This window comes from Ovis aries, chromosome 8 (genome assembly GCF_016772045.2).
Source record: "Ovis aries strain OAR_USU_Benz2616 breed Rambouillet chromosome 8, ARS-UI_Ramb_v3.0, whole genome shotgun sequence".
Taxonomy (NCBI): domain Eukaryota; kingdom Metazoa; phylum Chordata; class Mammalia; order Artiodactyla; family Bovidae; genus Ovis; species Ovis aries.
Window position 1 is genome coordinate 89,050,268 of NC_056061.1, and position 8,769 is coordinate 89,059,036.

The 8,769-nt window shown below is 48.8% G+C and overlaps 1 long non-coding RNA gene across 1 annotated transcript; it reads left to right on the top strand.

The window, feature by feature from the left end:
* Positions 1 to 2,076: 2,076 nt before the first annotated feature.
* LOC121820215 (uncharacterized) lies at positions 2,077 to 8,517 on the top strand. The gene is made up of 2 exons (XR_009601562.1): positions 2,077 to 2,262; positions 7,610 to 8,517. It is a non-coding gene; the product is annotated as an uncharacterized LOC121820215 (long non-coding RNA).
* Positions 8,518 to 8,769: the final 252 nt, after the last annotated feature.

Genomic DNA, 8,769 nt, shown 5'->3' on the forward strand with positions numbered 1-8,769 from the left:
TGAGCCCAGTCATTTAGAATGACCTGGTCACTTTGTGTTTATCTCCGCCTCCTTCATCTTCACAGAAAACTGGGACTCATAACAGTGCTGACCCGATAGGGATGTTCAGAAGATTAAATGAGATTCTGCAAGCAGAGACCTAAGACTGCGCCTGCTACGTGTTGAGTGCTTGCTCCATGACTGACGGATGTTCAGTTCAGTTCAGTCCAGTCGCTCACTCATGTCCGACCCCATGAATCACAGCACACCAGGCCTCCTTGTCCACCACCAACTCCCGGAGTTCACTCAAACTCATGTCCATCAAGTCGGTGATGCCATCCAGCCATCTCATCCTCTGTCGTCCCCTTCTCCTCCTGCCCCCAATCACTCCCGGCATCAGTCCTTTCCAATGAGTCAACTCTTCGCATGAGGTGGCCAAAGTACTGGAGTTGCAGCTTTAGCATCATTCCTTCCAAAGAAATCCCAGGGCTGATCTCCTTCAGAATGGACTGGTGGATCTCCTTGCAGTCCAAGGGACTCTCAAGAGTCTTCTCCAACACCGCAGTTCAAAAGCATCAATACTTCGGCGCTCAGCTTTCTTCACAGTCCAACTCTCACATCCATACATGACCACTGGAAAAACCATAGCCTTGACTAGGCGGACCTTTGTTGGCAAGGTAATGTCTCTGCTTTTCAATGTTATCTAGGTTGGTCATAACTTTCTTTCCAAGGAGTAAGCGTCTTTTAATTTCATGGCTGCAATCACCATCTGCAGTGATTTTGGAGCCCAGAAAAATAAAGTCTGACACTGTTTCCCCATGTATTTCCCATGAAGTGATGGGACCAGATGCCATGATCTTAGTTTTCTGAATGCTGAGCTTGAAGCCAACTTTTTCACGCTTCTCTTTCACTTTCATTAAGAGGCTTTTTAGTTCCTCTTCACTTTCTGCTATTCGCATCATTTATTTAGGTAAACCAATGGTTGTTTCTCAGCCTGGTCCCTCAGTTGCTGTGAACTTGCTCAGGTTTTCTGCTATTTATTTTAAAATTCTTCATGTTTCTACATAGAAATAATATTATTTCATGCACTTCTGGTTGGTTGCAGCTTTTGGAAGTTCTATTCCCTGGATAAGAAAATGAGTTTCAAATTTGTGTTCAGATGGGTCTTCCCAGGTGGTGCTAATGCTAAAGGACCCCCCGACCAATGCAGGAGATGTAAGAGACATGGGTTTGATCCCCTGGTTCAGGAAGATCCCCTGGAGGAGGGCACGGCAGCCTTCTTGCCTGGGAAATTCCATGGGCAGAGGAGCCTGGCAGGCTAGGTGTGCCCACAGTCGAACACGACTGAAGTGACTTAGCACGCACACAGTCAAAGGGCAAAAGGAAAGAACTGCTTCGTGCTGCTACGAAGGATATTAGGCCCCAGATGCGTGAGCCGGGGTCCCTCTGGGCAGCCAGCACTCTTTACTGGCACTCCACGCCCCAAGCGGACGGAGCTGCAGGATGTCTTCACTCCAGAATAACGCACACGTGAACTTCAGAAAGTAGATTGGACCTCCATCGTGAGCCTCGCCTGTGTTTGTCTTCATATCCTCACAACTGCGAATGCATTCCAATTCTCCACCTCAGCGTTCGAATCTCATGAGGCCACGAGATGGCGTAATTTTGCCACAAAAGAGCCTCAAGTCTGGGGCAAGCCTTGGAGGGCCAAGCTGTTCTGGGCTATCCCTGCTTCTGGGAGAGTCAGGTGTGTGGGAGCTCCAGGCTCTCCCTTGGGGAGAGAATCCTTCCAGCCCAGCCTGGTGACTCTGCCGCTAGGGGATCACGACTTAAATCAGGAGGAGCAGCGTCCTCCCTGCAGACAGACCGATGGCCTAGGGGAGCTCAGTGATTTGTATGCTTCATTGAAAACCCCAAATATTGAACTGGCTGCTAAAACTGACAGACGGACAAATTCCCTTTCCCCTCCTCCCTCTCATCGCTCCCATGCCACCCCCCCCTTTATTCAGGAGCCTCCCCTTTACTTCTTTTGGCCTTGACCTTGCAGCTCTGCCTGGGGACCAGCCCACAGGTGCCACTGTAAACGGAAGAAAGCGCAGAGTCCTCCTGGGAAGGCAGGTGTGTGCCCCGGGCTTTCCGGAAGGACTTGGCCGGTTGCGTTGTGTCCACAGAATGAAGTTTCTCTCCTCTGACTGCTGTGTGTCATCTGAGTTCCGGTTAGGCAGGCTCCAGCTGCAAGTAGGTGCCTGTACATCCTGCCTGTAGAACTCGAGCTGAGATCAGGTAAGACAGATGTGTTATCTGCTGTGACTCCCGGCGTTTAACACATCAGAACTTGTCGTCTTACACTTAAGGTCGCCGGGGTGGGGGGTGAGGGAGGGGAGGAGGGGAGAAAGGATAGAGAATGAGTTTGGGATCGACATGTACACATTGCTGGGGTCTCTCTTGGTACTCCAAGAAAGTGTTCATCGCTCAGTCGTGTCTGACCCCATGGGCTGTAGCCCACCAGGCTCCTCTGACCACAGAATTCTCCGGGCAAGAATACTGGAGAGGGGTAGCCTTTCCCTTCTCCAGGGAATCTTCCCAACCCAGGGATCGAACCCAGGTCTCCCGCATTGCAGGCAGATTCTTTACCATCTGAGCCACCATACTGTTTGTACAACAGATACCCAACCAGAGCCTGCTGCACGGCACGGGGAGCTCTGCTTAATGTATGTGGCCGTCTGGACTGGAGGGGCTGGGGGAGAGTGGACGTGTGTCTACTTGTGGCTGAGTGGCTGTGCTCTCCACCTGCACTTACCATAACACTGTCAGCTACACCCCAATATAAATGAAAAGGTAAAGAAAAAAAAAGAACTTGTTCTCTTAGGCGAGTGCTCCACAATTACTGGAATGGAGATTGACCAGTTGCTTGGTGCTTGGGTGGTGGGTGCTGGTCCTGAAGACCTGGGTTCAAACCCCGAGCACCCTGGCTATATGGTTGATCTCAGACAAGCTATTTAACCCCTTTGTGTCCAGTCTCTATCCATGGGAGAGGGAGCACAGTGGTATGTAGGAGCATCTTAAGCGCTTCCTACACACTTGTGATAATGTCCCAGTTTTTATACTAGCTCATCTTTGTCCTTTATGATGTCTCCTTTCAAAATAACTTTAAAATGTTGCAAACACAGAAGATTTTGCTCATCAGTTCAGTTCAGCCGCTCAGACGTGTCCAACTCTTTGCGACCCCATGAATTGCAGCACGCCTCCCTGTCCACCACCAACTCCCAGAGTTCACTCAAACTCATGTCCATCGAGTCCATGATGCCATCTCATCCTCTGTCGTCCCCTTCTCCTCCTGCCCCCAATCCCTCCCAGCATCAGAGTCTTTTCCAATGAGTCAACTCTTTGCATGAGGTGGCCAAAGTACTGGAGTTGCAGCTTTAGCATCATTCCTTCCAAAGAAATCCCAGGGCTGATCTCCTTTAGGATGGACTGATTGGATCACCTTGCAGTCCAAGGGACTCTCAAGAGTCTTCTTCAACACCACAGTTCAAAAGCATCAATTCTTCGGCGCTCAGCCTTCTTCACAGTCCAACTCTCACATCCATACATGACCACTGGAAAAATCATAGCCTTGACTAGGCGGACCTTTGTTGGTGAAGTAATGTCTCTGCTTTTGAATATGCTGTCTAGGTTGGTCATAACTTTTCTTCCAAGGAGTAAGCGTCTTTTAATTTCATGGCTGCAGTCACCATCTGCAGTGATTTTGGAGCCCAGAAAAATAAAGTCTGACACCGTTTCCACTGTTTCCCCATCTATTTCCCATGAAGTGATGGGACCAGATGCCATGATCTTAGTTTTCTGAATGCTGAGCTTGAAGCCAACTTTTTCACTCTCTTCTTTCATTTTCATCAAGAGGCTCTTTAGTTCTTCACTTTCTGCCATAAGGGTGGTGCATCTGCATATCTGAGGTTATTGAGATTTCTCCGGGCAGTCTTGATCCCAGCTTGTGCTTCTTCCAGTCCAACGTTTCTCATGATGTACTCTGCATATAAGTTAAATAAGTAGGGTGACAATATACAGCCTTGACGTACTCCTTTTCCTATTTGGAACCAGTCTGTTGTTCCATGTCCAGTTCCAACTGTTGCTTCCTGACCTGCATATAGGTTTCTCAAGAGGCAGGTCAGGTGGTCTGTATTCCCATCTCTTTCAGAATTTTCCACAGTTTATTGTGATCTGCACAGTCAAAGGCTTTGGCATAGCCAATAAAGCAGAAATAGATGTTTTTCTGGAACTCGCTTGCTTTTTGCATGATCCAGTGGATGTTGGCAATTTGATCTCTGGTTCCTCTGCCTTTTCTAAAACCAGCTTGAACATTTGGAAGTTCCCCCGGTCGGTAAGTGCCCAATATGCTACTGGAGATCAGTGGAGAAATAACTCCAGGAAGAACGAAGGGATGGAGCCAAAGCAAAAACAAGACCCAGTTGTGAATGTGACTGGTGATAGAAGCAAAGTCCGACGCTGTAAAGAGCAATATTGCATAGGAACCTGGAATGTTAGGTTCATGAATCAAGGCAAATTGGAAGTGGTCAAACAGGAGATGGCAAGAGTGAACGCCAACATTCTAGGAATCAGCGAACTAAAATAGACTGGAATGGGTGAATTTAACTCAGATGACCATTATATCTACTACTGTGGGCAGGAATCCCTTAGAAGAAATGGAGTAGCCATCGTGGTCAACAAAAGAGTCCGAAATGCAGTACTTGGATGCAGTCTCAAAAACGACAGAATGATCTCTGTTCGTTTCCAAGGCAAACCATTCAATATCACAGTAATCCAAGTCTATGCCCCAACCAGTAACGCTGAAGAAGCTGAAGCTGAAGCTGAAAGGTTCTATGAAGACCTACAAGACCTTTTAGAACTAACACCCCAAAAATATGTCTTTTTCCTTATAGGGGACTGGAATGCAAAAGTAAGAAGGAAGGAAGTCTGGATTTTGCTCGTATCCTTCACCTAATTTCTCCCACTCTTAACATATTACATCACCAGACCACAGTGATCAAAATCAGGAAATTCATGTGGATGCAAATTGAGTTAACTAAGCTGGAAATTTCATTCATGTCTCTCCAACTGTCTCACTAACAGGCTCCTTTGAGTCAGGACCCAGTCCTACTGTGACCAGCAGCCCCAGCCCCGGGGGGTAGGGTGCGGGGGTGTCTGCGGGCCTCCTGCGTCTTTCACAACCTGAGCACGTGGGAGATCTCTGGCAAGCAATTCCATGGAATGTCTTTCGCTTTGGGATAATCTGATATTTCCTCACAGTTACATTGAGCTGATGTTTTTGAGGCAAGAATCCCGCAGAATTCTCTGCATCCTATTGAGAACCACAGGGTGTCTAGAGTCTTCCTCTGTAACCAGGGGTTTCAAATCTGGTGGATTCCTCCTATGGAGGTTGAAGGAAAACAATAAAAAGAATTTTTTTTTTCCTGGAAAGTTGCAAAAAGCAAACCTTGAGTTTCTACTGCCAACGCAATTTACATAGTGTTTACATCATACTTACAACTATTTACATAACACTGACATCTTATGAGGGGGTCTTGGAACCAATTAGAACCAATCAGAACGATTGTTCTGTTAATGTTGATGGTTCGGGTGCTGTCCGTGGGGTTTCCTCACTGCAGAGTCACTGCTTTCCTTCGTCACTTGTGCACACCTATGGGCTTCCCTGGGGGCTCAGACAGTGAAAAGAATCTGCCTGCAATGCAGGAGACCTGGGTTCTCGCCCTTGGTCGGGAAGATCCTCTGGATTCCCTGGGCCAGTAAGATCCCCCGCAGAAGGGAATGGCTACCCACTCCAGTATTCTGGCCTGGAGAATTCCGTGGGCAGAGGAGCCTGGCGGGCTATGGGGTCACAAAGAGTCTGACACAGCTGAGTGACTGACACGCGCACACACTCAGAGGAGGTGCACTGAGACGCAACTACGGTTTCTCATCGTGCTGACACGCCTGCCGAGTCAGCAACAGCAGGTGGTTCTGGCTTCAGACATAGTTACTGTGGCGTCAGCCTAAGGGCGACTTTCTCTTCCCATCATTTGCGTGTGTCTTTGTGATTCTGTTACGAGGAAGAACTGTCCCTCTCCACTGTCTGCCTGCGTGTGTGCAGATTCCGTCACTCATTCATGCCTCATTGATGCGGCTGTGGGCTGACGGGTATTGATTTCATGCTCCGGCTTAGTAATCACTGTCACTGGTTATTTTGTTGCTCAGATTGTCCCATATTTCGCCTGCGGGGCTCCTGTGTTCTGCCCACGTTCCCTCATCGTTTTTGGAGCACGTGCTTAACTTCTGACACCATAGCATGTTCCAGGCTCATGGTGTGTTTTCCCAATCCCACGCTGAGCCAACTGTTTTCCAAGGAGACTCATACTCAGGAACAAATATCTGGCCTCCAGGTGTGCCCACTGTCCCGGGGGTGTTCTTGCTTCTAGGCCACCCAAGCGGACAGAGCTGGGGCGATACGCGGACCCCGTGAGTTTATTCCCTCAGCTCCCATCATCCTAACCCTCCTCCTCTTTGCTTAAATCATAACGTCCTTTCCTGAGGGTGAGAAGCCTGGTTTTCATCCCCGCCTTGTGTTTGCATAGTTGCTCAATCCTAGATTAACCACACTGCACTTCAGAGTGTTGCCCTTACCCCTGCGGGAAACACAGTTCTGAACAACAGTAAAATGTTTGAGCATGGATCACTCTGTTCTGAGCTACACTGTGTGGTCAGTAAACTGTTTTCCAAACACATCAGGTTAGTGATCGGTTCATTTGGAACCGTTGTGTCCCAGCCGGGTGCCCCACATCCTGGCTGATTCTAAGTGCTATTCTGGGGAAGTCTTTCCAGACACACAGCGGTGTCTTGCTCCCCTCCCCCCCCTTCCCCTCAGTCCCCCACCCCCCACCCTTCCTGCACTGCTGCCTAATCTCCTGTCTGGTTTATTCATCTGCATTTCCTTTGCACAAAGAGCAGATGTGTTGCTTCCCCCATCTCCCATCTCTCTTACAGGAGGACAGGATACCAAATACGCCCGTATTTCACTTTTTTCACTTAGCAGTATATCCTGGAATATCCACATCAGTTCTTAGAAGTCCTTGTGTTTTTAACAGCTGAATAATGTTGCTTTGTGTTCAACAGTTTTCTCAATGACTACTTAGGTTCTTCCTACATTTTTTCAACAGCAAACAATGCTACAATGAATAACAGTATATATTCATATACTCACACATATACACACATACATGTACACATACATACACATCTTGATTATACGTACACATATGTACATCTGGTGGCTCAGCCATAAAGAATGTGCCTGCCAATGCCGAAGACTTAAGAGATGCAGGTTCGATCCCTGGGTGGGGAAGATCCCTTGAAGAAGGAAATGGCAACCCACTCCAGTACTCTTGCCTGGAGAATCCCACAGACAGAGGAGCCTGGTGGGCTGCAGTCCATGGGGTCACAAAGAGTCGGGCACAACTGAGCAATGAGCACCCAGCCACACCTACACATAAGCACGTGCATACAGATGTTAGCTGCTATTGTATCACAAGTCACTTCCAAATGTAGTATCTTAAAACAGCAGCTGTTTATCACTTTACAGAATCTGGGGATCAGGAATCCACGCACAACTCAGCCGGGTCACCTGGCTCTGGGTCGAGGTACCAGCAGGCTGTGGTCTCACCCAAGGGAGGACCCTCGTGCAAGCTCGCCCAGGCGGCTGTGTGCGGGATGCGAGCCCTCTGCAGTGCTGGGCTCAGAGCCTCACTTCCTGCCTGGCTGGAGGCTGCCCTGAATTCCTGGGTTGTCTGCAGTGGCTCACGGCTTCGAGTCTGTCTTCCATCTATGTGAGCCAGCAAGACAGAGCAAGACCTAAGACACAGCCTTTTTGCAACCTAATCTCAAATGTTGCCTCCATTCCTTTCATCGCATTCTGTTAATGAGAGGTGCGTCACTCCCGCTAACTCAGATGGTAAAGAATCTGCCTGCAGTGTGGGAGACCCGGGTTTCATCCCTGGATTGGGAAGATCCCCTGGAGGGAGGGGATGGCAACTCACTCCAGTATTCTTGCTTGGAGAATCCCATGGCCAGAGGAGCCTGGAGGGGTACAGTACAGGGGGTCGCCAAGAGTCGGACATGACTGAGCGACTGGCACTCTCTCCAGGTCCAGGTAATGCTCACAGAAGGAAGGAGCGCGGAGCACAAGCTCCAGGTCGCAGGGCGCCTGGGGACCGTCCAGAGCCTGCCTGCTGTGGAATCTATCTTCAGGGCACATTCTCAGATGAGAACTGCTGGGTCAGAGTGTGTGTGTGTGCCGGCACGTGGATCACACAGATGTGCCTCCCCACCAGCCATGTGGAAGAGTGTGTTTGCCCACAGCCTGGACAGTGGGGTGTACCACCGGACATTTCTGTTTTTACCAACCTGACAGGTGAAAAAAATAGTATTTCAGTGGAAAAACATGCTCACAATCATTCATAATGAAATCAAAATAAAACAACATTGAAACACTGGTGTTTTCCTGCTGTATTTCCATATCATATGTAAAGAGACTTTTTACTTCTTTGCTGCTTCTTACACCTGCAATTGAATACTTTTTATCTAATCGCACTGCTGAGCATATACTGTGTGGACTAGTTGAGAAAATGCGGGGCATACCTTACTTTGACCTTCCCGGTGGCTCAGACAGTAAAGAGCCCCCTGCAGCGCTGGAGACCGGCATGGCTACCCACTCCAGTGTTCTTGCCTGGAGAATCCCAGGGA